General features: G+C 38.3%; 2 non-coding genes across 2 annotated transcripts; one reads left to right on the forward strand and one right to left on the reverse strand.

The window, feature by feature from the left end:
* The first annotated feature begins 394 nt into the window (after nt 1–394).
* Nucleotides 395–523, forward strand: LOC128598015 (small nucleolar RNA SNORA11). Its single transcript, XR_008383536.1, has one exon. It is a non-coding gene; the product is annotated as a small nucleolar RNA SNORA11 (small nucleolar RNA).
* A 25,601-nt stretch (nt 524–26,124) lies between these two features.
* LOC128597902 (U6 spliceosomal RNA) lies at nt 26,125–26,234 on the reverse strand. The gene has a single exon (XR_008383452.1). It is a non-coding gene; the product is annotated as a U6 spliceosomal RNA (small nuclear RNA).
* Nucleotides 26,235–26,641: the final 407 nt, after the last annotated feature.

A 26,641-nucleotide genomic window follows, 5' to 3' on the forward strand; every position in this document is an offset into this window, starting at 1 on the left:
TAATGGTGAAAGGTGTGGGTCCTGTTTCAATCTTCTACAGGTTGCCATCCAGTTCACCCAGCACCATTTGTTAAATAGGGAATCTTTTCCCCACTGAATGTTTTTAATTGGCTTGTCAAAGATCAAATAACGTTAAGTAGCTGGATTCATCTCTTGGTTCTCCATTCTGTTCCAGACATCGACTTCTCTGGTTTTGTGCCAGTACCATGCTGTTTTGATCTCTACTGATTTATAGTACAGTCTCAGGTCTGGTAGCATGATTCCTCCTGCTTTGTTTTTATTTCTGAGTAATGTTTTGGCTATTCGAGATTTTTTTCTAATTCCATATAAAATGAAGTATTATTTTTTCAAGATCTTAAAATATAACAATGGAGCTTTGATAGGAATTGCATTAGGGGTATGCTCAGAGCAAGGGGCCTAAAGAATGGCTCCTCTGTTTATAACATACCCAAAAGGAAACTGGGATCATTGTGATGAGAGGCACAGAATTTGTGGCCTCTCTATGAACAAATTCCCTACATGTGAAGAAGAAGAAAAAAAACAATAAAATGTATGTGGTGGGTGTATGGGTGATTACTGTACTTTTAACTGTACTGTATGTTTTAAAAATTGTCTAGTATATTCTTCTTAATAAAGCATCATAAGAATGGAAAAAAAAAGATAGGAATTGCATTAAAATGATATATTGCTTTGGATAGTATAGACATTTTAGCAATGTTGATTCTTCCCAGCCATGAGCATGGTATGTTTTTCCATTTGTTAACATCTTCAGCTGTTTCTTTCTTAAAGTTTCATAGTTCTCTTTATAGAGATCTTTCACATCCTTTGTTAGATAAACTACCAAATATTTCATCTTCTTTGGCACTAGTGTGAAAGGAATAGACTCCTTGACTGCTTTTTTCGGCTTGGTTATTGTTGGTATATATAAAGGCTACAGATTTATGGGTGTTGATTTTTTAGCCTGAGACATTGCTGTATGCCTTGATCACTTCTAAAAGGTTTGTAGTAGAATCCCTAGTGTTTTCCAGATATACGATCATGTCATCTGAAAGAGTGAAAGTTTGATCTCTTCTGACCCTATGCGGATACCCTTGATCGCCTTTTCTTCCCTAATTGCAATGGCTAAAACTTCCATTACAATGTTAAAGAGCAATGGAGACAATGGGCAACATTGCCTGGTTCCTGATCTAAGTGGAAATGATTTCAATTTAACTCCATTCAATACGATATTGGCTGTGGGTTTGCTGTAGATGGCCTCTATTAGTTTAAGAAATGTCCCTTGTATACCAATTTTCTTAATGTTCTGATCATGAAGGGATGCTGGATATTATCAAAAGCTTTTTCTGCATCATTGAGAGAATCATATGGTCTTTATTTTTTAGTTTGTTTATATGCTGAATTATATTTATAGATTTACATATATTGAATCAGCCTTGAGACCCTGGGATAAATCCCACTTGTCCATGGTGTATAATTTTTTTTATGTGTTATTGGATTCTGTTTGTTAGGATCTTATTGAATATTTTTTTTGGCCGGGGCTGGGTTTGAACCCACCACCTTCAGCATATGGGACTGGCGCGCTATCCCTTTGAGCCACAGGCACCGCCCTTATTGAGTATTTTTGCATCAATATTCATTAGTGATATTGGTCTATAATTTTCTTTTCTTGTTGGGTCTTTGTCTGGTTTGGTGATCAAGGTGATGTTTGCTTTGTAGAATGTGTTGGGTAATATTCCTTCTTTTTCTATATTTTGGAAGAGGTTTAGTAATATAGGTACTAGTTCTTTTTTAAAGGTTTGTTAGAATTCTGACATAAAGCCATCTGGTCCTGGGCTTTTCTTTTTAGGGAGATTTTTTATAGTTGATGCTATTTCAGAACTTGATATAGGCCTGTTCAACATTTCCACTTCGTTCTGGCTAAGTCTTGGTAGGTGGTGTACTTCCAAGTATTGGTCAATTTCTTTCAGATTTTCATATTTCTGAGAGTAAAGTTTCTTGTAATATTTGTTAAGGATTTTTTGAATTTCTGTGGGGTCTGTTGTTATTTCATTGTTACCATTTCTGATTAATGAAATTAGAGATTTTACTCTTTTTTTTCCTGGTTAGGTTGGCCAAAGATTTATCTATTTTATTCATCTTTTGAAAAAGCCAACCTTTGGATTTATTGATCTGTTGTGTAATTCTTTTGTTTTTAGTTTCATTTAATTCTGCTCTGATTTCGGTTATTTCTTTTCTTCTACTGGGTTTGGGGTTGGAATGTTCTTTCTTCTCCAGTTGCTTGAGATGTCCCATTAAGTTATTAACTTCCTCTCTTTTCGTTTTCTTGAGGAAGGCTTGCAGTGCTATAAATTTCCCTCTTACAACTGCGTTTGCAGTATCACAGAGGCTCTGATAGTTCGTGTCTTCATTGTAGTTTTGTTCCAAAAATTTGGTGATTTCCTTCTTAATCTCATCTATAACCTATCTATCCTTCAGCATAAGGTTATTTAGCTTCCATGTTCTTGTATGGGTATGCAGATGCTTGTTGTTATTGAGTTCGACTTTTATTCCATGATGGTCTGAGAAGATGCAAGGAATAATTTCTATTTTTTAACATTTGCTGAGGTTAGGTTTGTGGCCCTGGATGTGGTCGATTTTGGAGTATGTTTCGTGGGCTGATGAGAAGAATGTGTATTCCGTTTTGTTGGGATGAAATGTTCTGTAGATGTCTGTTAAGTCCAGTAGTTGAATGGTTGCGTTTAAATCTACAATTTCTTTGCTTAACTTCTTTTTGGAGGATCTATCCAGCACTGCGAAAGGGGTGTTAAAATCTCCAACTACTATGGAACTGGATAAAATCAAGTTGCTCATGTCTGTTAGAGTTTCTTTTATAAATTGAGGTGTGTTCTGGTTGGGTGCATAAATATTAATGATTGAAATCTCATCATATTGAGTATTACTTTTAACAAATATGAAGTGTTCATTCTTATACTTCTTTATTTTGGTTGATTTAAAGCCTATTGCATCTGTGAATATTATTGCAAAGCCTGCTTTTTTCTGCTTTCCATTTGCCTGGAGTATGGATGACCATCCCTTCACCTTGAGTCTATATTCATCTTTTAATGTAAGATGAGATTCTTGTATACAGCAGATTTTTGGCTTGAGTTTTTATATCCAGTCAGCCAACCTGTGCCTCTTTAGAGGACAATTTAAACCATTCACATGAATTGAGAATATTGATAAGCCTTTCGAGAGTCCCACGGACATGTTTAATCCTTTTATGACTGTAGAAGCTGGAATTTGATCAAAATTTTCTGGGTGGGTTTACTTTTGTGGTGGAGAATTATGCTGGTCTTTATGAAAGATAGGTCTGAGAATATCTTGTAGTTTAGTTGTGGCAAATTTCTTTAACATGTGAATATCATTAAAGTATTTAATTTCTCCATCATAAATGAAACTCAGTTTAGCTGGGTACAGGATACTGGGTTGAAAGTTATTTTGTTTTATGAGATTAAAAGTTGATGACCATCCTCTTCTAGCTTGAAATGTTTCAGCAGAGAGATCTGCAGTTATTCTAATATTCTTTCCCTTGTAGGTAATGGTTTTCTTTTGTCTGGCTGCTTTCAGAATTTTCTCCTTCATATTAACTTTAGTAAAATTGATTATGATGTGTCTGGGGGAGGTCTTATTCGGGTTGTGTCATGCTGGAGTTCTGAAACTGCTCTGCTATCTGAATTTTGGAATCACTTGGCATGTCTGGAAAGTTCTCTTTCTAATCTCATGGAGAAAAGACTCTGTGCCTTGTGAAGCCAATTCTTCACTTTCTGGGATCCCTATAAGACGAATATTGCTTTTCTTCAAATTATCCCAGAGCTTTCTGAGAGACTGATCTGTTTTTGCCCTCTATTTTTCTTCCTCTTTGAGAGTTTGTGAGCATTCAAAAGCTTTGTCTTCAATGTCAGAAATCCATTCTTCTGCTTGTTCCATTCTGTTACCGAGGGATTCTACTGTGTTTCTGAGATCTTTGAGGGCTGCAACTTCTTGTCTCAATGTGTCAAAATCTTGTCATTTGGTCTTTGAATTCGTTGTATTCTTGGGACATCTTTTGGGTTACTGCTTGGAATTCTAATTCGATCTCATTTGCTATCCAGATTCTGAATTCATTTTCTGACATCTCAGCTATTTGTTTGTGCAGGGGATCTTGTGCTGTGTCTACCCCATTGTTCCTTGGGGGAGTTGCTCTACTCTGATTACTCACATAGCCAGAGTTTTTCCGTTGATTTCACTTCATGATTGTTTTTCACTGTTGCCTCTGGCCGTCCTCAGAGTTGGGGAGGTGTCTCTCCAAGATTAGACCCTAGCGGGATAACTCTATTGTTGCTGGATCTTTGTCAGGAGTGACCCTGTGTAGCTCTCTGGGGCTGCCCTAGCCAGAGAGTTCTGGTTGTGGGAGCAGCTCTGGAGTATGACACACCTGGATCCAGCAACAGGGCGGGGTGTTGTGCACATGGTTCTGGGAGTACCTGGCACCCAGTGGCTTTGGCACAGAGGGCCCAAGGCTCCAGTAGTCTCTGGCCAGGAGAAGGGCTCTGTGCAGAGGCAGGGAGGGTTCTGGAGGGCACACAGCTACCAGAATCCCTGGCCCAATGAGTAGGCCAGTGTGGAGTCAGGACGCATACAGGAGGGAGGATGTGGGATTGTGTGGCTCCCAGATTTCCTGGTCAAGGGGTGTGGAGGCCTGGCAGGCATGGGTCGTGGGTTGCGGGTCCCGGGTCCCGGTGCCACTCCTATGAAAGTCTGGGCAAGCACGGGTCATGGGTCGTGGTGCAACTCATATTGGGGTATGGGCAGAGCTGATCGTGGGTCACCACACAGCTCTTATGGATGTCTGGGCAGGTGCTGATCATGGGTTGTGGGTCCCACTGTTTTTTTTTTTTTTTTTATTGTTGGGGACTCATGGAGGGTACAAGAAACCAGGTTACACTAATTGCATTTGTTAGGTAAGGTCCCTCTTACAATTGTGTCTTGCCCCCAAGACACCCCAACACCCCCATCCTTCCCTCTGTATGCTCTTCCTTTTCCCCAACCCTCCCTCCTTCTTTGTCTCTCTGAACTCTCCTTCCCCCACCCCCACTGTGTCATTAATTGTCATTAATTGTCCTCATATCAAAATTGAGTACGTAGGATTCATGCTTCTCCATTCTTGTGATGCTTTGCTAAGAATAATGTGTTCCACTGCCATACAGGTTAATACAAAGGCTGTAAAGTCTCCATTTTTTTTAATGGCTGAATAGTATTCCATGGTGTACATATACCACAGCTTGTTAATCCACTCCTGGGTTTGTGGGCATTTAGGCTGTTTCCACATTTTGGCATTTGTAAATTGAGCTATGAGAAACAGTCTAGTGCAAGTGTCCTTATGATAAAAGGATGTTTTTTTCCTTCTAGGTAGATGCCCAGTAATGGGATTGCAGGATCAAGTGGGAGGTCTAGCTTGAGTTCTTTGAGGTTTCTCTATACTTCCTTCCAAAAAGATTGTATTAGTTTGCAGTTCCACTAGCAATGTAAAAATGTTCCCTTTTCTCCACATCCATGCCAACATCTGTAGTTTTGATTTTGTGATGTGAGCCATTCTCACTGGGGTTAGATGGTATCTCAGGGTGGTTTTGATTTGCATTTCTTTAATAATTAGGGATAATGAGCATTTTTTCATGTTTGTTAGCCATTCATCTGTCTTCTTTAGAGAAGTTTCTATTCATGTCTCTTGCCCATTGATATATGGGATTGTCGGCTTTTTTTTTTTTTTTTTTTTCAGTTTTTGGCCAGGGCTGGGTTTGAACCCGCCACCTCCAGTATATGGGACTCGTGTCCTACTCCTTAGAGCCACAGGTGCCACCTTGGATTGTTGGCTTTTTTCATGTGGATTAATTTGAATTCTCTATAGATCCTAGTTATCAAGCTTTTGTCTGATTGAAAATATGCAAAATTCCTTTCCCATTGTGGAGGTTGTCTCTTTGCTTTGGTTGTTGTATTCTTAGCTGTACAGAAGTTTTTCAGTTTAATTAAGTCCCATTTGTTTATTTTTGTTGTTGTTGCAATTGCCATGGCTGTCTTCTTCATGAAGTCTTCCCCAGGCCGATATCTTCCAGTGTTTTTCCTATGTTTTCTTTGAGGATTTTTATTGTTTCATGCCTTAAATTTAAGTCCTTTATCCATCTTGAATCAATTTTTGTGAGGGGAGAAAGGTGTGGGTCCAGTTTCAGTCTTTTACATGTGGATATCCAGTTCTCCCAGCACCATTATTGAATAGGGAGTCTTTCCAAACGTATGTTCTTGTTTGATTTAGCAAAGATTAGGTGCTTATAAGATGTTAGTTTCATTTCCTGGTTTTCTATTTGATTCCAAATGTCTATGTCTCTATTTTTGTGCCAGTACCATACTGTCTTGACCACTATGGCTTTGTACTACAGCCTAAAATCTGGTATGCTGATGCCCCCAGCTTCGTTTTTATTACTAAGAACTGCCTTAGCTATATGGGTTTTTTTCTGGTTTCAGATTTGGAAAAAATGCAGTATCATTTTTTCCAAATATTGAAACTATGATTTGGTATTTTAATAGGGATGGTGTTGAATCAGTAGATTGCTTTGGGAAGTATAGATATTTTAACAAGTTGATTCTTCCTGGCCATGAGCATAGTATGTTCTTCTATTTGTTAAAATCCTGTGCTATTTCCTTTCTTAGAGTTTTATAATTTTTTTATAGAGGTCCTTCACATTTTTTGTTAGGTATATTCCTAGGTATTTCATTTTCTTTGAAGCTATGGTGAAAGGAGTTGTGTCCTTAATTAGCCTCTCATCTTGGCTGTTAGTGGAGTGTATAAAGGCTACTGACTTATGGACATTGATTTTATATCCTGAGACATTACAGTATTTTTTTGATGACTTCTAGGAGTCTTGTGGTTGAGTCTTTGGGGTTCTCTGAGTATAAGATCATATCATCAGCAATGAGGGAGAGTTTGACCTCCTCTGCTCCCATTTGGATTCCCTTTATTTCCTTGTCTTGCCTAATTGTATTGGCTAGAAATTCCAGCACTATGTTGAATAGTAATGGAGACAGAGGACAGACAACCTTGTCTGGTTCCAGTTCTAGGAGGAAAAGCTTTCAGTTTTACTCCATTCAGTAATGTATTAGCTGTGGGTTTGTCATAGATAGCTTCAATCAGTTAAAGAAATGTGCCACCTATGCCTATACTCTTCAGTGTGCTAATTAGAAAAGGATGCTGGATTTTATTGAATGCTTTTTCTGCATCTATTGAGAGGATCATATGGTCTTTGTTTTTGCTTCTGTTGATACTGTGAATAACGTTTATGGACTTGCATATGTTAAACCAGTCTTGCATCCCTGGGATGAAACCTACTTGATCATGATGTATGACATTTTTGATGATAAGCTATAAACTATTGGCTGCAAATTGTTGAGAATTTTTGCATCTATATTCATTGGTGAAATTGGTCTGAAGTTCTTTTTAGTTGGGTCTTTTCCTGGTTTTGGTCTCAGGGTGATGTTTGCTTCATAGAACGTGTTGGAGAAGATTCTTTCCTCCTCAATTTTTTGGAATAATTTCTGCAGTATGGGAATAAGCTCTTCCTTGAAGTTTGCTAGAACTCTTGTGTGAAGCCATTTGGACCAAGGCATTTTGGGGAGGAGAGAGGGAAGATTTTTTACTGTTTCTTTGATCTCAGTGCTGGAAGTTGGTCTTCCTGGGTAAGTCTAGGGAAAGGGTGTGATTCCAAATATTGATCCATGTTCTTCACATTGTCAAATTTCTGGACATAGAGTTTCTGGTAATATTCAGAGATGATCTCCTGTATCTGTGACATCAGTTATTATTTCCCCTTTATCATTTCTGATTGAGTTTACTAGAGATTTTACTTTTCTGTTTCTAGTTAGTCTGGCCAAAGGTTTATCTGTTTTATTTATTTTTTCAAAAAACCAACTCCTTGTTTCATTAATTTTCTGAATGATTCTTTTGTTTACAATTTTATTGATCTCTGATTTAATTTTGGGTATTTCTTTTCTTCTGCTGGGTTTAGCCTTAGATTGTTCTTCTTTTTTCAATTCCATAAGATGGCTTGTGAGTTTGTTGATGCTCTCTCTTTCTGTTTTTTGAATGTAGGCATCTAAAGTGATAAATTTTTTTCTTAGGACTGCTTTTGCAGTATTCCACGGGTTTTGGTAGCTTGTGTCTTCATTGTTGTTATGCTGAAGGACGTTAATGATGTCCTTTTTTATTTCTTCCTGCACCCAACTGTCATTCAATAGAATGTTGTTTAATTTCCATGCCTTTTTGTGGGGTTGAATGTTTTTTGTTGGAGTTGAGTTCCACCTTTTGTGCCTTGTGGTCTGAGAAGACACAAGGTAAAATTTCAATTCTTTTGATTCTGTTCATGTTTGTTTTGTGTCCTAGAATATGATCAATTTTGGAGAATGTTCCATGGGGCAATGAGAAGAATGTATATTCTTTATCTTTGAGATGGAGTTTTCTTTTTTTTTTTGTAGAGACAGAGTCTCACTGTACCGTCCTTAGGTAGAGTGCCGTGGCGTCACACGGCTCACAGCAACCTCCAGCTCTTGGGCTTATGCGATTCTCCTGCCTCAGCCTCCCGAGCAGCTGGGACTACAAGCGCCCGCCACAACGCCCGGCTGTGAGATGGAGTTTTCTATATGCGTCTATCAAGCACGATTGTTCTAGGGTCTCATTTAAGTCCCTTATCTCTTTGTTTAATTTCTGTTTAGAGGATCTGTCCAGCTCTGTAAGAGGAGGGTTAAAGTCCCCTGTTATTATGGTGTTATAGGATATCATATTGCTCAGACTGAGTAAGGTCTATTTCAAGAATCTGGGACCATTTAAGTTGGGTGCATAAATATTTAGAATTGAAACGTCTTCTCGTTGCATTTTTCCCTTGACCAATATAAAGTGACCATCTTTGTCTTTTTTGAATATAGTTGCTTTAAATTCACATGTATCTAAAAATAAGATTGCAACCCCACTTTTCTTCTGAATTCCGTTTTCCTGAAAAATTGTCTTCCAACCCTTAACTCGGAGTTTTAATTTGTCTTTTGAAGCTAGTTGTGTTTCCTGCAGACAGCAAATAGATGGCTTGTGTTTTTTTAATCCAATCATCCAATCTGTACCTCTTCAGTGGGGAATTCAAGACATTAACATTTATTGAGAAAATTGATAAGTGTGGTAGTATTCTATTCATCTGATTTTGTGAGAGTCCATTGCTTAGTTTTATCTTTTGCATCTTTGTGGAAGTTAGGTTCTGTCTGTTCATTTCTAAGTTCTTACTTTGCTATTGTGATTGCTGGTGTGTAGAATAGGTTGAAGTATTTCCTGTAGAGCTGATCTTGTTGTGGCAAATTTCCTCAATGTTTGTATATCAGTAAATGATTTGATTTCTCTATAAATTTTAAAGCTTAGCTTAGCAGGACATAGAATTCTGGGCTGGAAATTATTCTGTTTAAGAAGATTAAAGGTAGATGACCATTTTCTTCTTGCTTGAAAAGTTTCAGTAGAGAAGTCTGCAGCGACCCTGATGGATTTGCCCCTGTAGGTCAACTGGTACTTACTCCTGGCAGTTTGTAGAATCTTTTCTTTTATCTTGTCTTTGGACAGTTTCATCACAATGTGTCTTAGAGAAGCTTTGTTAGAATTGAGACATCCTGGGGTCCGATATCCCTCTGAAAGGAATGTGTCAGAATCTTTGGTGATATTTGGGAAATTTTCATTTATAATATTCTCTAGTATGGCTTCCATTCCACTAGAATGGGGAATTCTTCTTCCCCTTCTGTAATACCTATAACTCATATGTTTGAATGCTTCATAAAGTCCCATAATTCTGTCAGTGAATGTTCTGCTTTCTCTGTATTTTTTCTGCCTCTTTAACTATCTGAGTTATCTCAAGAACTTTGTCCTCTAACTCTGAGATTCTTTCTTCTGCATGGTCTAATCTGTTGTTGATACTTTCTATTGCATCTTTAAGTTCCCTAATTGACTGCTTCAGTTCCTTCAGCTCTACTCTATCTTTTCTATGTTCTTCATATTGTTTATCTCTTATTTGATTCTGTTTTGGATTTCCTTTTGGTTATTTTCCACTTTATCAGCAGTTTCTTTCATTGTTTCCATCATTTCCTTCATTGTTTTCATCATCTATATTCTAAATTCCCTTTCTGTCATTTCTAACATTTCTTTATAGGTGGAATCCTCTGCAGTAGCTACTTCACAGTCCCATGGGGCAGTTGTTCTGGACTGGGTTTTCATGTTGTCAGGATTTTTCTGTTGATTCTTCCTCATGAGTATTTTCTTTAATCTGTTTCCTTGCCCTAATTTTCATTTCACTTCTTCTTGCTCTTTAAGTTACTGTGCCTCTGGCCTAGGGTTCTGATGAGTCCTTCTGATACAGGACCAGAAGGATGGGAAGATTTAAGGGCAAGAAGGGAAAACAGATTAATAAAAAAGAAGGAAAGAAAAAAGAGAAAAGAAAAAAGAGAAAGGAGAGTGGGTGAGTAAAAGGGAACATTGACAAAAAGAAGAGAGGCACAGAAAGAGCAAGACAGGAGCCATATAGGTGTACAATAGTTTACTTTGACCCAACTTTAAAAGCCCTTAAACTCTGGGGGTGCCAGGTTGGATGGTTCCCTTTAGGTCAGCAGCTCTTTGCCAGCCTGGTCAGACACAGTACCCCACTTCCACCTCCACCAAGTAGAAAGGAAAGATAAAAATGTTATAAATCAAACTAAAACAAGCAAACAGAAAACTTTATGGGATAAAGTTGGAGGAAAAACCAAATAATAGGGATAGAAATGCTAGCAAAAATGAAGTTGTAATTGTTAAAGAATGCAGGAATGGAAAATTATATTTAAACTAGAAAAATGAAGAAAGAAAGAAAGAAAGAAAGAAAGAAAGAAAGAAAGAAAGAAAGAAAGAAAGAAAGAAAGATCTAGAGGGAAAATGTTGAAATTATAACAATACAAAACAAAACAAACAAAAAACCAAAAGCAAAACCAAAACCAAAGCAGTATATATATCTTGCTGAATATTGTCTGGGTAACGGGTGATCTTCTGGGTATGAGATGTTAATCACAATGCTAGTACAGCTATATGAGATGGAGACTGGAGGTCTCTGCTGATTTCTCAAACCCCACAGGGTGGAGATCCTAAATCTCTCCTTAGCCTGCTTAAAAGTCACTTTAAATTGTTAAACTTCACTAAGCAGAAGCTTTCCTAGGAAAGCACTTGTCACTGGGATCACTCCTGAAGTGGCTGTCAGCTTACCCAGTGTACCAAAACTAGTGTCACTCTATGCCCCAAGGGCCAAGGCTGTAAGGTGTCTCAGTCCTCACCTTTAGACTTCTCAGTCACTAGATTACTTGCTCAAGGTCTCCCGTCCAATCCTCACTCTGCAACCCTGAGGGTAAAGCTTGCCAGGGCAGTTCTCCCACAGTGGCCCACAGCTGAACACTATTAGCTCCATCTGGCTCAGTGGCTCAGTCCAAGGCCCTAGACAATGCTTAAAGTCCTCCACACTCTCACCCAAGTTCTTCCAAGGTAGTTCAACTGAGTGCCAAGTCCAAAAACATATAAAACAGCTCATAGGTAAGGCCTTTTCAGTTTGCAATCTCACTGCTGCTGTACTTACAGCTGCCAGGGGAATTAGACCAATGAACACACGCAACCACTTGCCAGTTCTCCACTTTTGTCCTCCTCATGGGGTCCAGAAGTCTCTCACTGGCTCCCTCTGTCCCCAAAGGGATCTTTCTGGGAAGATCCCACCAGCCAGAGATGCCCGAAGTCTTCTCTTCCCAGTCTAACGGTGCCCAGTTGCAAGGAATCTGTTACTCAGCTGCCATCTTGCTTCTCCCTCACATTTCACTTTTAATCAAGTAAGCTTCTTATAGGAACTTGGACTAACCTCCTTATATTCACCTCCCATCAAAATGCACAAGGATTATATCTTCTGGGTTGACACTGAAAAATAAATGTCTTTATTTGTTTCTAATGAAGAATTCATTAATTTATTCAACAAAAACTAATTCAGGAGCTTTTTTTTTTTTTTTTTGTGCTAGCACTGCTTTGGGCATTGAGATTATAATGGTGAACTAGACCAAAAAGATTTCTGATCTCAGGCATAGTATAGAGGATGTGTGTAGAGTATATGTGGAAAGAAAACAATTTCTAAGTAATACCCAGCCTAACTCACTATCACGCCTCAATATTAAGCAAAATCAGCATGTTTCATTTTAAATGCCTTGAAGAAAATAAATTTGGAGCTGTGACAGAATCTGCTAAGTGTGCTGGCAACTTTCAGTAGGATCAACAGGGATAGACTGAGGTGACATTTGAGTTGAGATATGAAAGAAGAAAGATGAATTGTATGAAAAATAGGAGAAAGCAATCTAGGCAGAAGAAAAAGAAGGGAGAAAGACTCTGAGGAGGAACAGAACCGAGCATGTTTACAAGAAGAGAAAAGAAACCAGAAAGGCCAGAGCATGTAGAAAAAGGGGGTAAATGAAGATGAGTTAATAAGGCTCAGATCAATGGTTATTAAGCCATAAGCTATGAAGTGAGTCAGCCAATAAAATTTGTGTTTTTAAAAAAATTCACTCGGGGAGGGGGAGAGAAGATGGCGGACTGAAGCCAGCTTTCAACAAAGGCTCCCGTCCAGAAGGAGAGTTAAGGGACAGGAATTTAGTAAGTATCCTGGTGGACTTGAGCCTCACCAAGAGAGAAGGCTGAAGAACGCACATCAACACCACTGAGGCAAGTTGTGATCACAAGGACGCAAACAAAAGCTGAGACTTCAAGCCAGAGTAGAATTTGCAATAGGATCGAACAGAAACCAGCTGAAAACAAGACAGAACCACTTTGCTCCACCACACCAGACAGGGCCCCAGTTTCTCAGGCCACAACACTGTACGGGCCCTCGATAAAACCCCAGGGGGAAAAACCAAAGGGAGTAAACCATGGGGTGGAATCAGCGGAAAAACTCTGGTAACATGAATAACCAGAATAGATCAACCCCCCCAAGAAAAGATACGGCAGATGTGATTGAAGATCCCATTCATAAACAACTGGCTGAGATGTCAGAAGTCGAATTCAGAATTTGGTTTGCAGACAAGATTAATAAAATGGAATTAGGAATTCGAGGAGAAATTCAAAAACTGTCTCAAGAATTTAATGAATTTAAAGACAAAACCACCAAAGACTTAGACACACTGAAACAAGAACTTACAGCCCTCAAAGATATGAAAAATACAGTAGAATCCCTCAGTAACAGAATGGAGCAAGCAGAAGAAAGGATTTCTGACATTGAAGATAAAGTCTTCGAACGCTCCCAATCTCTCAAAGAGGAAGAGAAATGGAGAGCAAAAACGGATCACTCACTCAGAGAGCTCTCAGATAATTCGAAAAAAAAACAACATAAGGGTTATAGGAATTTCGGAGAATGATGAAGTGGCTGCCAAGGGCACAGAGGCCCTTCTACATGAAATTATGAAAGAAAATTTTCCAGACATGCCTAGAGAATCTGAAATTCAGATAGCAGACAGCTTCAGAACCCCAGCACGATTCAACCCCAATAAGCCATCTCCCAGACATATCATAATTAGCTTCACTAAAGTTAACATGAAAGAGAAGATTCTCAAAGCAGCCCGGCGAAAGAAAACTATAACATACAAAGGTAAGAATATTAGAATAACTGCAGATCTCTCTGCTGAAACTTTTCAAGCAAGAAGAGGCTGGTCATCAACTTTTAATCTCCTAAAGCAAAAAAACTTTCAACCCAGGATCTTGTATCCAGCTAAACTGAGTTTCATCTATGATGGAGAAATTAAATACTTCAATGACATTCATATGTTGAAAAAATTTGCCATAAGTAAACCAGCTCTTCAGGATGTTCTCAGACCTATCCTCCACAATGACCAACTCAATCCTATACCACAAAAGTAAACTCACTCAGAAACTTCAGATCAAACTCCAACTTCCACACTGGCGAAAGGATTAAAAATGTCCACTGGACCTTTGAAAAACTCGATACCCAAAATTCCACCAGACTTATCAATACTCTCCATCAATGTGAATGGCTTAAACTGTCCTCTAAAGAGGCATAGGTTAGCTGACTGGATACAAAAACTCAAGCCAGATATTTGTTGCATACAAGAGTCACATCTCAACTTAAAAGACAAATACAGACTCAGGGTGAAAGGATGGTCATCCATATTTCAGGCAAATGGTAATCAGAAAAAAGCAGGTGTTGCAATTTTATTTGCAGATACAGTAGGCTTTAAACCATCAAAAGTAAGGAAGGACAAGAATGGTCACTTCATATTTGTTAAGGGTAATACTCAATATGACGAGATCTCAATTATTAATATCTATGCACCCAACCAGAATGCACCTCAATGTATAAGAGAAACTCTAACAGACATGAGTAACTTGATTTCCTCCAGCTCCATAATCATTGGAGATTTCAACACTCCCTTGGCAGTGTTGGATCGATCCTCCAGAAAGAAGCTGAGCAAAGAAATCTTAGATTTAAACCTAACCATCCAATATTTAGATTTAGCAGACATCTACAGAACATTTCATCCCAACAAAACTGAATACACATACTTCTCATCAGCCCACGGAACTTACTCCAAAATTGATCACATTTTAGGTTACAAGTCTAACCTCAGTAAATTTAAAGGAATAGAAATTATTCCATGCATCTTCTCGGACCATCATGGAATAAAACTTGAATTGAGTAACAACAGGAATCTGCATACCCATACAAAAACATGGAAGTTAAATAACCTTATGCTGAATGATAGCTGGGTCAGAGATGAGATTAAGAAAGAAATCACCAATTTTTTGAAACAAAATGACAATGAAGACACAAACTATCAGAACCTCTGGGACACTGCAAAGGCAGTTCTAAGAGGGAAATTTATAGCACTGCAAGCCTTCCTCAAGAGAACGGAAAGAGAGGAAGTTAACAACTTAATGGGACATCTCACGCAACTGGAAATGGAAGAACATTCCAACCCCAAACCCAGTAGAAGAAGAGAAATAACCAAAATTAGAGCAGAATTAAATGAAATTGAAAACAAAAGAATAATACAACAGATCAATAAATCAAAAATCTGGTTTTTTGAAAAGGTCAATAAAATAGATAAACCTCTGGCCAACCTAATCAGGAAAAAAAGAGTAAAATCTCTAATATCATCAATCAGAAACAACAAAGACGAAATAACCACAGACTCATCAGAAATCCAAAAAATCCTTAATGAATATTACAAGAAACTTTATTCTCAGAAATATGAAAATCTGAAGGAAATTGACCGATACTTGGAAGCACGCCACCTTCCAAGACTTAACCAGAATCAAGTGGAAATGTTGAACAGACCCATATCAAGTTCAGAAATAGCATCAACTATACAAAACCTCCCTAAAAAGAAAAGCCCGGGACCAGATGGTTTCACGTCAGAATTCTACCAAATCTTTAAAGAGGAATTAGTACCTATACTACTCAACCTGTTCCAAAATGTAGAAAAAGAAGGAAGACTACCCAACACGTTCTATGAAGCAAATATCACCCTGATCCCCAAACCAGGAAAAGACCCAACAAGAAAAGAAAATTATAGACCAATATCACTAATGAATATAGATGCAAAAATATTCAACAAGATCCTAACAAACAGAATCCAGCAACACATCAAACAAATTATACATCATGACCAAGTTGGTTTTATCCCAGAGTCTCAAGGCTGGTTCAATATACGTAAATCTATAAATGTAATTCAGCACATAAACAAATTAAAAAACAAAGACCATATGATTCTCTCAATTGATGCAGAAAAAGCTTTTGATAATATCCAGCATCCCTTCATGATCAGAACACTCAAGAAAATTGGTCTAGAAGGGACTTTTCTTAAACTGATAGAGACTATCTACAGCAAACCCACAGCCAATATCATATTGAATGGAGTTAAATTGGAATCATTTCCACTCAGATCAGGAACCAGACAAGGCTGCCCATTGTCTCCATTGCTTTTCAACATTGTAATGGAAGTTTTAGCCACCGCAATTAGGGAAGAAAAGGCGATCAAGGGTATCCATATAGGGTCAGAAGAGATCAAACTCTCGCTCTTCGCAGATGATATGATTGTGTATCTGGAAAACACTAGGGACTCTACTACAAAACTCCTAGAAGTGATCAAGGAATACAGCAGCGTCTCAGGTTACAAAATCAACATTCATAAATCGGTAGCCTTTATATACACCAACAACAGTCAAATTGAAAAAACAGTTAAGGACTCTATCCCATTCACAGTAGTGCCAAAGAAGATGAAATATTTGGGAATTTACCTAACAAAAGACGTGAAAGATCTCTATAAAGAGAACTATGAAACTCTAAGAAAAGAAATAGCTGAAAATGTTAACAAATGGAAAAACATACCATGCTCATGGCTAGGAAGAATCAACATTATCAAAATGTCCATACTACCCAAAGCAATATATAATTTCAACGCACTCCCTATTAAAGCTCCACTGTCATATTTTAAAGATCTTGAAAAAACATTACTTCGTTTTATATGGAATCAGAAAAAACCTCGAATAGCCAAGACATTACTCAGAAATAAAAACAAAACAGGAGGAATCACACTACCAGACCTCAGACTTTACTACAAATCGATAGTGATCAAAACAGCATGGTATTGGCACAAAATCAGAGAAGTAGATATCTGGAATAGAATAGAGAACCAAGAGATGAATCCAGCTACTTACCGCTATTTGATTTTTGACAAGCCAATTAAAAACATTCAGTGGGGAAAAGATTCCCTATTTAACAAATGGTGCTGGGTGAACTGGCTGGCAACCTGCAGAAGACTGAAATTGGACCCACACCTTTCACCATTAACTAAGATAGACTCTCATTGGATTCAAGATTTAAACTTAAGACATGAAACTATAAAAATACTAGAGGAGAATGCAGGGAAAACCCTTGAAGAAATTGGTCTGGGTGAGTATTTCATGAGGAGAACCCCCCGGGCAATTGAAGCAGCTTCAAAAATACACTACTGGGACTTGATCAAACTAAAAAGCTTCTGCACAGCTAAGAACACAGTAAGCAGAGCAAGCAGACAGCCCTCAGAATGGGAGAAGATATTTGCAGGGTATAACTCTGACAAAGGTTTAATAACCAGAATCCACAGAGAACTCAAACGCATCAGCAAGAAAAAAACAAGGGATCCCATCGCAGGCTGGGCAAGGGATTTGAAGAGAAACTTCTCTGAAGAAGACAGGCGCACGGCCTTCAGACATATGAAAAAATGCTCATCATCTTTAATCATCAGAGAAATGCAAATCAAAACTACTTTGAGATATCATCTAACTCCAATGAGACTAGCCTATATCACAAAATCTCAAGACCAGAGATGTTGGCATGGATGCGGAGAAAAGGGAACACTTCTGCACTGCTGGTGGGAATGCAAATTAATACATTCCTTTTGGAAAGAGATATGGAGAACACTCAGAGATCTAAAAATAGATCTGCCATTCAATCCTGTAATTCCTCTGCTGGGCATATACCCAGAAGACCAAAAATCACAACATAACAAAGATATTTGTACCAGAATGTTTATTGCAGCCCAATTCATAATAGCTAAGTCATGGAAAAAGCCCAAGTGCCCATCGATCCACGAATGGATTAATAAATTGTGGTATATGTATACCATGGAATACTATGCAGCCTTAAAGAAAGATGGAGACTTTACCTCTTTCATGTTTACATGGATGGAGCTGGAACATATTCTTCTTAGTAAAGTATCCCAAGAATGGAAGAAAAAATACCCAATGTACACAGCCCTACTATGAAACTAATTTGGGACTCTCACATGAAAGCTATAACCCAGCTACAACTTAACAATAGGGGGAAGTGGGAAGGGGGGGGTGGGTAGAGGGAGGGGAATTGGTGGGATCACACCTGTGGTGCATATTACAGGGGTATTTGCGAAACTTGGTAAATGTAGAATGTAAATGTTTTGGCACAGTAACTGAGATAACGCCGGAAAGGCTATGTTAACCACTGTGATAAAAATGTGTCAAATGGTTTATGAAGTGAGTGTATGATGCCCCATAATCATATCATTGTATAGTTATGATTTAATAAAAAAATTAAAAAAAAAAATTCACTCAAGCACTGTGGGCAATATTGATTGGGAAAAGGCAAAAGAAGAAACAAAGAGACCAGTTAGAAGGGTATTGCACTAGTCCAGGCTTAAACTAAGTTGGTAGAAAGGGAGATGATAAGTGGAAATATCTAAGACAAATATTTGAAGGCAAAATTAGTAGGTCTTGTTAATGAATTAGATGTGAGGGATAAAGGAAGGAGGGAATGAAGATGATGCTACTATTTGAGTAGAGGGTGGTGCTGTTTCCACGAAGTGGGAACAAGTAGTGGGTGAAGTGCTGTTTGGGGCTGTTTACCTTTGAGATGCATGAAACATACAGTAAGTGTCAATAGGCAGCAAGCTGTAAAGGCTTCAGAGCTCAGAACAGATTAAGGACTGGGACTGTACGTGGAAATCATAATCTACTCAAGTGATATCATTTATAGCCATGGAAATGAATGAGATTATCTACCGATGGTGAAAAAAGTAACCCGAATTGAGCCTGAAATCTAACTCTCTGAAGTCTGAATTCAGTGAAGTCATCAAAGAAGACTGAAGTGAGATACTGTGAAAAGCAGAAAGTGTGATTTCAGAGAGGTGAAAGATGGAATGCGTGGCCAGTGGAGTGGCATATCATCCTCGAACATAAGAGAAAAATTGAAAAATGCCCACTGAATTTGGCAATGTGGAATATTTTGAGGCTTTGACAAGAACAATGTCAGAGGGGTGGTATGGAGAACAACCAGATTGGTATATGTTGGGGAGTGATGAGGGGACATCATTGACATGAGATATCAAACATGAAGTTTCGAGATTTTTGCTCCAATGGGGAGCAAAGAAATAGGTGACCAGATGACATTTTTCTTAAAATTTTTTTCCCAAATAGGAGTTACAAAGGAATATTTTCAGAGTTTGTGGATTATCATTTCCATAAAGGAAAAAGTCAATAAAAAAAATTGATGACCTAAGAATGAAGTTGTTGAGAAAGTAAGAAGGGACAACAGTTCAGGTGGAGCAGCCAGTCCTTAACAGAAAGGGGCACCTCTCACACAGAAGAAGCAAGAAAGATGGAGGTTATGCGTACTGACACGGCCATGTGCAGCTTTCCTTGATGCCACTTGACCACCCATGTGCTTTTGAGAGTTATAAGAGATCACATTCTTTGCCAAAACTTTCTTATGCTGTCCAAAATTTGGGAAAAATTGGGCTAAACAATTTTCTTTATTGTGGGACTTTTCCAATCCTTTAATTTGTTTGTGGGTGCTGTGGATTTCCAAAAGGGAGTTTGTAACATGCAACATTCCCCAAACTGATTTGACCACTTGAATCTTTATTATTAACCATCCTTTATATTTGTGGGAAGGTTTTCCAAGAAACATATTTCAAGAGAGTTCACATCAACAAACAAACAAACAAAAAGAAAAAACCCTAATGTTTCTCTTATTAAATTTGATTTTTAAAAAAGGAACTTTCTCTATATGCCTTTCATAAACCCCATTTTTTGAGCACTAAAATAAAACGAAGAGATTGGGAATTATACAGTAAACATGTCAGCACATGTTATTTGTAGACATTTCTTGATCTTTCCTTAACAAACTGAATACAAATAATATAAGGACCACTTTTGATCTGACATTAAAATGTAAATACAAATTTATTTGCCAATCGAAATAAAAATGTGTCACAATGGCATGTCACCTATAGTTTTACTATAATAAGATTTAGAAGAAAATTTTAAAAACTCAAAAAACAAATGAATATAGTAAGATTTAGAAACTTCCACTGTCTAATCTACTATAGCATCTTCCAAAAAGAAGGCATTTACAAATATGTATGAATTCCCAAATACCTTGACCATTTTTTATTAAATATAAAGAAACCCAGTTAACTTCCACTATTTAGAAATTTGAAGTATTTATCTGCTCTATTATTGTAAGGATATGGTGGTCATCAGTTTATTGTTAGAATATGTTCCCAAATGGGGGGAAGGAGAGGAACTATCACTTTCCCTTCTCTAAACCAATTAAGCAATTTATTTTTTAAATTCAGAACTTAATAAAGTAATAGATGCTCAACTACTTGAGAGCTCATTTATAAATCTATGGTAAAACCTTGCAAAGTGATCTTCACATAGTAAAGAACTCAACAAATATTTATTGAATTAATTTGAGCTTTAAAAAGACCTGCCTTAATTTATCACAGGAAAAAAACAGAAAATTACATGTATTCGTTTCATTATAGGAAATCCAGGAAGGCTCAATGACCCCAAATCATTTTCTCAAGTAAATCAATAATATCTGAAACTCTACTTTAGACAATTATTTATTTATTCATCAAATCTAGATGAAATATTTACCTACAAGTCACTTTGCTAGGTACTGAGGATAAAAAGGGTAGGAATCTTCTGTCTGTTGTAGAGACTCAGGCATGCAAGGAATTATCTCCTATTTTGTGTTATTTATTTTTGACAAATGATCTTCATGTGCCTTTTGGTCAGTCAATGCCTTTCCTCATCCTCCTCATGTTCCTTGTCTCTGTGTGTTTTCTCATATTATTATTCTTAGTGCTGCTCATCTTGGAAAGCTGAGCAGTTCTGAGGAGTTGGCTGAGCACCAGAGAGGAAGGTGAGCTTGCAGGACATTGAAATTCAGGCAGCTTCCTCCACATGTTTTCTCACACTCTTCTGTATTCTGGGGTAGCAGGAAAGTCCCCCTGGGCTCTGCAAAGTTCACCACGTCACAGGTTTATGCTTTGGAATCAAGTGGTGTATGTGAGTGTGTTTGTCTTCATATGCACACACAAGCGTGCTGTGATCTTTTCTTCTTTTCCACCTGGGGCAGGACTGCTTGTTATGCATATTTTATTTTCTCTGCTGTTAGTCTTATGGCAAAGACAGTTTTTCCCTATGTTTCCTCTTTCATTTGCACCTTCCTGGCCTCTTCTTTGCAACAAGAAAGGCATCAGAGAGGCTCCCAGTGTTTGTACACCTGCTGGAATCTCACTATTTTAACAGGGGACAACTGCTTGTCCATTAACGTGTCCTGCACTTATGGCAAACTCTACCCTGAGCACAGTGCAGGGGTTCTGCTCAGATATCCCCCAAACTTTCAAAGACCTGGTCTAATTTTCATTATACTTTAGAGCTCCTCTTTATGTATTTTCTTCCAGGAATATGGGCTTTCATTAATCTTACTGGAGATGTGTTTTTTCTGTTTTTTTTTTTTTTTCTTTTTTTTGAGACAGAGTCTCACCATGTTGCCCTCGGTAGAGTGCTGTGGTGTCACAGCTCACAGCAACCTTAAACACCTGGGCTTAAGTGATTCTCTTGCCTTAGCCTCCAGAGTAGCTGGGACTACAGGTGCCCCCACAATGCCGGGCTATTTTTTTGTTGCGGTTGTTACTGTTGTTCAGCAGGCCCAGGCCGGGTTCAAACCCACCAGCTTCAGTGTATGTGGCTGGTGCTATAACCACCGTGCTATTGGTGCTCAGCCTCTTCTCGTTGTTTTTGTATAGTTCTTAAGAAAGAGAGAGAAAGAGACTCTGTTCAGCCTTTTGTTCCCAGAATTTGTTCCAAGAATTTGACTTAAATTGGCGTCATGATGGGAGTGAGGGAAGGATGAGATGCTAATAATTCCTAGTGATAAAAAATTAAGATTTAAGATGCAGAGAATTTTTAGATGATGACAAGTTTGAATATGTGTGTCATATCAGAGGTAGAGAGGAAATGAAAAATAATGGAAAGGAAGAGTAAGCTATAAAGCAAGGGTCTTGATTCAATCTTCCAGGTAAAAATTGAAGGATAACTGCAGTAATGGGGTTGAAGGGAAGTCTGTGGATTATATAATAAATTTTTCAGAGAATGTACATTCATTGGAGGCTCCAGGGTGATAGAAAAGTAAAAATTCAAGCATTCTATGCTGTAATTAAGAGACAAGCTCCATCGCACAGCAGCTTAAGAGGTGAATAATGTGCAGCAAACAGATGCAGTGAGCAGGAACAGGCAGGCTTCAGGTGGCAACGCCTTTGTGCTCCAGCAGGAGCTGGCTGGGGCTGGGAGGTGACAGATTGCCAGCGGTGTCTCTCCTTGTGAGAAGAGATGGCTCCTGCTTTGGCATGAGTCACTAGAGCATCAGCGGGATCTGGCTTATGCCTTTCTGGGTATTTTTCACGATATACAAAAATTCTGCTAAAATCTGTGGGAGACTTTCTGATTTCATTAAATTTTCACAGATGTATTTTTGTTGCTTCTTAATTAGATCATAATACTGTAGAGAGAAAAAAGTGCTATTAAAACACTGATTATGTCTGCTTCTTCCCACTAATAGAACTGCTTAATTTGTCTCCGGGGAAGATGTTTCTTTTGTCAAACTACTTTTGCTTGAGAAATGCAAGGCTTACGGTGTACTTTGGGTGAGGGGGTGGGAGAAAGGTACAATCTGACAAAATGGAGTTAAGGGTGTTTGGAGTTAGAGCGAGTAAACAAGAAGATCTTATGGAACAGAAAAGTCAAACTAGAAGGGAGGAGAGCCCTAAGAATGTGTTGGGAGGAGGGACTTACGAATGCCTCTAGACGATGGCGGATATTTCTGTGGCAGAGAAGTAGTAAGACTTAGCTACAAGCCCTGATGAGCTGCAGGGCATTTGCGCTATTTTCTTCCCATTCAATACTTCCCCATCTGTTACCACTACGTTTCCACTGAACTTTGTTTAAAGTAGCCTTGTGTTACTTATAATTTGGGAAATAAAAAAAAAAAAGACCATGTATGGGTTAGTACTGGGCGTGGCTCTGGGTGGCGGAAAACCTTGAAGAACAGGACGTTATATAAAAATATAATGGAAGGATATAAAGAATTCTTGGGGAAGCTGTGCATGGTAGGGCCTGCGGCTCCGTGGTCACCAGATTCTTCCAGATCTCTGCTCTGCCACCCGCAGGGGACGCTGTCATCCCGGTGGTTCTCCACGAAGTCACTGTCACAGAGCCTCTCCTCTCACTCCGGGGGTTATGTGGAGACCTGGAGGAAGAGGAGCGTATTCCTTCTTTCCTAATGAGGCTTTCTTCTGGAATTTCTATAGGGCATGTCCACTTACAGAGAACCTCATGCACCTCTTACCTGCCGGCACTTAGAAATCAGGAAATTTGGGAAACATAGACTTTCAGCTATTTGTTGAGGTCAAAGTTGGGATTCCATTATTTTGATAAATAAGGTGAAAATGTGAACTCGGAAGGCGACAGGGCATCTCTGTCCTGGGAAGAGGAAATCCAGAGTGGAGGGATGGGGTCGGGGGAGAGGCAGGTTAAAGGGGACTCGGCTGGGTGAGCCCTGCAGTGGAGAGAACCAGGCCACCTGCCACCAAACAGACTGACGCAGGACAGTGACCCCTGCACTCCTAGCTACTCAGCCCAGCCTTGGAGAATCTTCTGGAATTTATCGTAGGATACAGGCAGAAGTGCTATAGGATCCCTGGTGGGGCTCCAGGCGTTCTTCTGGACTATTCTATTTGATATCAAAAAGACTTACCAATACTCAGAGGGCAGACATGAGAACCCTGGGCGAGGAAACACTTTCCCTGGCTTCTCAGGTTATTGAAGCTCAGATTTGACTTCCCTAAGCTTCTCTTCAGCCCACATATCTACACCTTTCTATTTATTTCATCATTTGAAACATCCATATTGGTAAAAATATCTGATTGTGCACCTTTTAAAGTATTTCTAACAAACATCATCCTCTATCTTTTTATATTAAACAAATGCTTTTTGCCTGAGTTCAGGATCATTGCCAAAACCTTGGCTGGTTATACAAGCCTGGATTGCTGGATCACAGGTCTGATTTTCTTTTCTTGTTTAAAATTTATATATTCAAATCTGATTTTCACTGTAGATGTTCTATTCACAGGTTTCATGTGGGCCGTCCAGGGGAAATATGAAGAGAGTAACAGGGCCTTCAGTAAGGTCTCCAAAGAGTTAAGATTCCCAAAGTAAGTACAAAGAGAACTGTCATCTGAATCTCCTAGTCTGTGATTCTGGAGGGCAAAAAAGTCTCTGAGGAGAGAGAGAGTCAAAAAACATGCTTTTCCAGTAGGGGCATGAGAACAGAAATTGGGGTATGTGGGCTCCCAGGATGACAAAAGTGCAAAAGTCCCTTAATCCTACTCTCAAAGACTCGCTTTTCCACGTCTTTTTTTTTTTTTTTTTTTTTTGTAGAGACAGAGTCTCACTTTATGGCCCTCGGTAGAGTGCCATGGCCTCACACAGCTCACAGCAACCTCCAACTCCTGGGCTTAAGCGATTCTCTTGCCTCAGCCTCCCAAGTAGCTGGGACTACAGGCGCCCGCCACAACGCCTGGCTGCTTTTCCACGTCTTAACAAAAGTAGTGGGAGAGGAGAGAAGAGAGTAGGTTTGTAATTTTATTACAAACAGAGGTCTTTCAAATCTATTGAAATAAAATCTGAGCTCTGTATTTTTTCTTTGAATGGCATAATTTGTAAAATAAGTACAACATAGCATTTAAAATTCAATAACTGAATTTGTGGTCCTGATAGAAATGACAATTAAGGGTGAATTTTGCTCAAGAAAATCAGTTTCCAAAACTTTGGGTTTTCAAGTTACCTTATAATCTAAAACTCTATTAAAGACATCAAAATATTTGTTTAAATAAACCAATATTCACATTTAATATAATAGATCTATAGTATTTATTTTTTATAAAGTATAGATCTATAGTATTTATTTTTATAAAGACAAGTAAAGCCACGTTATAATGCATTTTATTTAATGTATGAGATATAAGACCCTGGTTTAGCTTGACACAATTACATAGATTTGATTATTAGCAACCTATTTGCTTATCAAGGCAGCTATAAAACTCTAATGTTTAGCTTGCTTCTGAGGCAAACTCAGAAAATAAATGTTTGTCTTTTTATTTTATTATATTTATAATCTTATTGAACTCAGGAGTGTAAGTAGTCCATTTTAATTAATCTAGACTGAAATATAATACTCAGGGCTCTTCACTATTCTGACTTTAAAATCACATCAACTATTAATAAATAACATATGCTCTTGAGAAAGTATCTTTCCTTATAAACATAACTGGCAAAAATATTCAACAAAGTGTATATAGTAGTGCTTTTGTATGTAAGTACAGACTGTGTGTCTTTCTAGAGTTATTGCAGTATAATTTCACAATCATTGTGTAATAATAGACGTATGATAGTTTTCACATAAACTATTAACCAAGCTTTAAAACGTGGACATATTTCAGCAAATCATTTCAGAGCGAAAGTATGGATGCTTATTTAACAACTATCCCTTTAAGTGGTAATTTCCTTTGACAAGACAAGATTGATCAAATTGTTTAAAAGGCACCAATATTAAATGTTTAGCTAAACTCAAGGTATGAAATTTTCTTTTCTTTAATTTCTGATTGATATACATGGGTAGAAACAATTAGGTCACATTGTTTGCATTTGTTAGGTAGAGTTCAAGTTATAGTTGAGCCCTTCACCCAGGAGGTATGCCATGTACCTTAGATTGTGCCCGCTGAGTGGTAGCACATCAATCTCCCTCCTTCCTCCGTCTCCCCTCTCACTGCTCACCTACATTTGCATATAGTTGTGTTTTTCTTTCCTGTGGAAGTGCAGTTCTTCATCTATTGGTTTCATGTTATTACTGAGTGCATTGGGTGCTTTTTCATTCTTGTGATACTTTACTTAGGGGGATGTTAAGTAAAGTAAAGTATGTGATGTAAAGTAAAGTAAAGTATCTTTTGTACTTACAAAAGATGTAAAGTCTCTGTCTTTTACATATACCATAGTTTATTAATCCATTCATAGGTTGATGGGCACTTGGGTTGATTACACATCTTGGTGATTTCTGAGCTACAACAAACATTCTAGTGCAGATGTCCTTATGGTAAAGTAATTTTTTTAAAAACATGGAATGCTTCACGAATTTGTGTGTCATCCTTGTACAGGGGCCTGGTACATGGTAATCTTCTCTGTATTCCAATTTTAGTATATGTGCTACCCAAGTGAGCACAATTTATGAAATTTGCAAAGGCTTACCTTGAAAATTCTTGAACTTTTTTGAAAATAACATACTCTAGCAAGGGTCCTCAAATTTTTTAAACATGGGGGCAGTTCACTGTCCCTCAGACCATTGGAGGTCCGGACTATAGTTTAAAAAAAAAACAAAAAACTATGAATAAATTCCTATGCGCACTGCACATATCTTATTTTGAAGTAAAAAAACAAAACGGGAACAAATACAATCACACTGCCTCATGTGGCCTGCGGGCTGTAGTTTGAGGACCCCTGGAAAGCCCTCTGTGTAAAGGCTTTGTTCATGAAGATTCTTTGGATTCTCACCAATTCCTTCCCAGAAAGGGAACTTCTGGAGTCATTATGAAGGAGGACTACCCTTCCATTGTTTCACACCTAGACAAG

The sequence above is a fragment of the Nycticebus coucang genome, chromosome 10 (assembly GCF_027406575.1).
Source record: "Nycticebus coucang isolate mNycCou1 chromosome 10, mNycCou1.pri, whole genome shotgun sequence".
NCBI classification, from domain to species: Eukaryota; Metazoa; Chordata; class Mammalia; order Primates; family Lorisidae; genus Nycticebus; species Nycticebus coucang.